The 5,419-nt window shown below is 35.9% G+C and overlaps 1 protein-coding gene across 7 annotated transcripts in view; it reads left to right on the top strand.

Moving 5' to 3' along the window:
• LOC106879265 (serine/threonine-protein kinase OSR1) overlaps nt 1-5,419 on the top strand; it is a 229,606-nt gene that overhangs the window by 15,082 nt on the left and 209,105 nt on the right. The gene's annotated exons all lie outside the window — the stretch shown is intronic.

The following is a 5,419-nucleotide window of genomic DNA, read 5'->3' as shown; positions in this document are numbered from 1 at the left end:
GTAGTGTTTAATAGTTAAGGAAATATTAACATTAAATGTAGAAAGCATTGAAGAGCAAATTAGAAATAATTATTCATTTAGGGGAATGCAAATCTAATTAATGGTTAATATTATTTTAACTAAGTGCACTTCTTGATACATGGTTTTTGAGTTCAGTCCCACTGCATGGTACCTTGGGTGAATGTCTTCTATTATAGCCCCAGGCCGACCAAAGCCTTGTGAATGAATTTGGGAGGCAGAAACTGAAAGAAACCCTAACGTGTGTGTGTGTGTGTGTACAAGCAAGTTTGTATGGTTTGTAAACAGTAGCTTCCTGATGGATCATTTGTTTGCAGACCACTATGAAAGCATGTCCAGACTGTTTGTTGTTTGATAACTGGGAGATTATTACCTTGCTCAGAAACAACTGGAGGGTGGGTGACAAAGGGCATCTGGTTGTAGAAAGCTTGGTTCCAACTTACTCTTATCTGACCCATGCGAGTATGGAAAAGTAGACATTAAAATGGTGGTGATGGTATAATTGGGTTCAGTCCTGCAGTGTTGCACTTTGGCGGGGGTGGGGTGTCAAGTTTCTATAATAGCCCTGGACCAACAAATACTTTGTGAGTGAATTTGATAGACTTGATCAGAAGCTTGTTGAGGGTGTGTGTTTGTGTTTGTGTCACTGTTTGATGACCAGTGTGGTTTGGTTTTTAATGTCACTCTAACTTAGTAGTTCATCAGAAAAGAGATTGAGAAAATATGTACCATACTTAAAAGAAAATAAGGACTGGAATTGATTTTATTGACTAAAACCCATCAAGAATAGCTGCAGCCAGCCCACTGATTCATCATCATCATCATTTAACGTCTGTTTTCTATGCTGGCATGGGTTGGACGGTTTGACAGGAGTTGGCCAGGCAGAAGATTGCACCAGGCTTCACTGTCTGTTTTGGCAGGGATTTTATGACTGGATGTCCTTCTTAATGCCATCCGAATTTATCTATGTTAAATATATTCTTTTCTTTTACTTGTTTCAGTCTTTTTGACTAACCATGCTGGAGCACCACCTTGAAGGATATTAGTCTGATAAACCGACCCCAGGACTTATTATTTTTTAAGCCTAGTACTTATTCTATCAGTCTCTTTTACCGAACCACTAATTTATGGGGACGTAAACACACCAACACTAGTGGTCAAACGGTGATCAGAGGACAACCACAAAGACACACACACACACACATACACATATATCTATATATATTTATACAGCAGGCTTCTTTCAGTTTCCGTCTACCAAATCCACTCACACGGCTTTGGCCAACCTAAGGCTATGATAGAAGACACTTGTCCAAGGTGCCATGTAGTGGGACTGAACCTGGAACCATGTAGTTTGGAACCAAGTTTGGAACGGCATAGACGCCCCTGTGCCTATACATATATATATAAAAGTATATGTACATCAAGTGATTATATACTCCACTAGGAACTCATTTATATAACTGTCTTTCATACAACCTTTTTTTAGTTTATCTTTTTTAAAACTCAAACATACAATTGAGACTATAGTAAACCTCTTGCATCCTTGCTTGACCTGCTGGAAACTGCTGTCAAATCTGTCATCTTCAAATCATATGCTACTATATTGCAAAAAATAAATAGATAAAAAGAAGTTCAAGAACAAATTGGATAACATAGTGCTGGATTATTTGAACATTAGTAAAGATTGGATAGTCACCCACTACTGCAATGTCTTTTGATTATAGATATGCTTTTCCAGAGTTCACCTGGAGCTAAACAACAGTTTATACACAAACTTATTCTCTGTTCAGTCTGACATTAATAAAAAATAAAAAAAACTTAATTGCTTATTTTATATCACAGAACATTTATGGTTTCATGGAGATTAGGAAGATAACACAATAGAACAAATGCAGTAACTGAAATCTTGAGTTGTGGAAACAAGTTGTTACAACAGTTCACTTCTTGCTTAATATATGTTGGTATTTGTTGTTGTTGTTGTGGTGGTGATGTTGGTTGGAAGAATATGATTGTAGGATTACAATTGTTGCTTGATGATAACCATATGCATTGCAATCTTCAACCGAGACACCAACTGTTAAAGTGTTTCATGTTTTCAATAACCACTGACAGTTGAGTGTTTGTATCTCAAAAGAAATGAGAGTTAAAATAAACAACTTCACACTTTAATGCTACTGCAGACAAAGTTGAAGTATCATCATCATCATTGTTTTAATGTAGGTCTGTTGCCATTGTTGTTAGTGTAGGTGGAATTAAGACTTTGTTCAATTTCATAATGGACTATTGGCTAAACACTGCTACTAAGTGGGAAAAGATATATTCCATTATGGGCCAGAGTAAATTGCAATATGTCTTAGCAAAGAAGTGTGATATATTTACAGAGAAAAAGAGAGAGAGGGAAGGCAATACATAATTAGTGTCATCAGTAGAAGTTTCTTAGTTCTTTTCTCTCCGCCTGGTTTAGTCTGTTGACAATTTTCACCTCTCACTTGCAAAGCTTTCTACTGCAATAATATACTCACTTTAAAAAAAATTCCAAATCCAAAGGCAGTGATGCCACAGAGCTAATTACATCTTGAGGTCCCGAGTGAATGTCTAAGTATTTCAAATATCATGTAACAAGCAATAGGAAGCTTTTTGTCATATGGCATCTAATATATATTAATGCTTCCCTGCATTTATCTTTGAGCTACATTTCGATATTTGTTTGTCACTTTAACAGGTCCCATTGATTTCTAATTGAAGAACTGTGAAGTTTGTGTTTTTTGATACAGCAATATTCTGCTCTTCCTACTACCTATTATATGTGCTTTCAGAAATGTTTTTATTTTTGCTGGGCAGTGGGTTTTTTAATCCTGAATCACAGAACTACAAAGTAAACTCTTAACATTGCAACCACTCCTACATCGATAATTTATATAATTTTGAATATTGTCTCCACTTTAATATCTTGCCTTTCTTTCCTTTGAACAAGGTAGTGTTGAAAACAGAAACCTGCAGCTATGATGTGGGTGGCCAGTTGGCAGAAACAATGAGCTGCTGAATTAATTATGTACTTGTGTTTTATTCTGTCTATATACACTGAATTCAAATCCTGTTGGAGTTAACTTTGCCTTCATCATTCCACATTTCCAAACTTTAGACATTTCTACAGGAGTTAACCTGATTGATTCAATCTGCTATTCAGCTATCTCTGCAAAATAGGACTTGTGTTTCAGTTCTGAGCTCCGTATAGCTAGAGTATTCTGTTACTAGCTCATGAATCTATTGTTGATATCTATTGTGAGTATTTCATTTTATGTGGTTAGAACAATATGTGATATGCCCCAGCTCACTGCACTATAATGAATAGGTATTGGATCTGGGGGAGCTACAATTGACTAGTGCGCTAACCAGTGGGCAGATGTTTTGATTGCTTATTGAAACAAACCAAAATATGGTGTTACTCCCTTAGTTCTTTACAGGTGATAAACCATCTTTTAAATATTTTTTAGAGATTACCATAACTAAAGTAATAACAATAAATGATGATGAAGAGTTCCTACATTGGCTTGGGGAGTTAAAGAACATAGATGGTTGAACCAATACTGCTAAGTAATCTTATATACACTAAACAGAGGATCAACTAAATAGAGCCTTGACATGATGTGAATTCAGAATGTAAAGGGGAGCTAATTATCTAATTATATGATACCTACAATGATAGATATGTATAATTTATCAAAATGTAATCATGTTGTAACACCCATTATCAGTGTCCAAAATTTGGTTGAACAGGTCTTTTGTCCCCTATCTTTTCATGCTTTTGGTCTTGTGTTATCTTGTCAATGAGTCTGTTTTCTTCCTTAAGTCTGTTCTATTTCATTTCCAGTTTCTCTCAATCTGCCCTTACCCTGATTACCTTTCAGTTTAAACTTACTGCATTATTTTCCTCCTTGCATGTTGTAGCAGTGATGTATATAGCAGTGGAACAGACATGCCTCACTACTATACACACTTCTGCCTTTACAAGTAGCAGGTCTCAAAATTTCTCTTATCACTCCTAAACTGCTGTCACTTACTACACCTTCTCAGCACTTTTTACGGCATCCAGGTACAACTTACCTACCTACTACTTTCAACAAGTCATCAGAACAGTTTATTGTCTTCATGGTTGCTCATGCTGTTAGCTATGCTAGTGCTAAAGTTCATATTCTTTGTCAATCTGCCAGAGATTCCCTGTCAGTCTGCCACTACAACGTTTGTGCACTCATTGTTTTGTACTGACTTCACAGCATAGAGTTCTTTTCTAGGTTTGAAAAACAAAAACAAAAAAACCTACTGAGATTTTCTGGTCTTTGCTACTAACTGGTAGCAAGTACTTCAAATTTAGGTTTTTTCACCTTCATTCTTGTTTCAAATTTCATTTGTAATAAGTTGTTCAGTCGAATATTATAACCAGTATAGAGAATTTCCTCTCATGGTCATCCAATCAACTCTAGTGTAACTGCTTCAGATATTTGAATGAAGGGAAGTGGGATGTACCATGCACTTAATATATTCCATTTGTGCAATAAATTCTTTAAGTTTAACCCTTTAGCATTCATTTAGATTACTCTATCAAATGTAATGTTATTTATTTATTGTTTTGAATTAATCATGCATTATCTCACAGCTCCAAGATTTCAGTGATGTGATAGCTTAGTTTTAGAATAACATTGTAGGGTAAGTGTGAAAGGTTGTATCTGTCCAGTTTGAACATAAAACATGTAGAATATTTTGGTCTGGATATGGCTGGTTTAAATGCTAAAGGGTTAATTCTGATAGTGATCTTACTTTAAATTCTGTCATAGGACAACTGGCACAGGGCATTCATTGATATTTTTTCTCTTTTACTTGTTTCAGTCATTTGACTGTGGCCATGCTGGGGCACTGCCATGAAGGTTTTAGTCAAACAAATCAACCCCAGGACTTCAATTTTTTAGCCTAGTACTTATTCTATCGGTCTCTTTTGCTGAACCACTAAGTTACAGGGATGTAAACACACCAGCACTAGTTGCCAAGCAATGGCAGGGGACAAAGACACACACACACATAGATATTCAATTTCTGTCTACCAAATCCACTCATAAGGCTTCATTCGGTCTGAGGCTATAGTAGAAGACACCCTCGGTTCCATGTAGGGGGACTGAATCTGAAACCTTGTGGTTGGCAAGTAAGCTTCTTACCACACAACCACACATGTTTTGGTGTGATTAGACCATATCTTTCCCAAGTCTACTGTATAATATTGACTCCTCTACATTCGCCTATAAATAGCCTTTGTGTTAATTAAAGAGTATAGTTCAGATAGGAAATTAAGACCTATATCTGTGTTTGCATGTGCATATATATATATATATATATATATATATATATA

This window comes from Octopus bimaculoides, chromosome 1 (assembly GCF_001194135.2).
Source record: "Octopus bimaculoides isolate UCB-OBI-ISO-001 chromosome 1, ASM119413v2, whole genome shotgun sequence".
NCBI classification, from domain to species: domain Eukaryota; kingdom Metazoa; phylum Mollusca; class Cephalopoda; order Octopoda; family Octopodidae; genus Octopus; species Octopus bimaculoides.
This window is presented reverse-complemented; position numbering and strand designations above follow the sequence as displayed.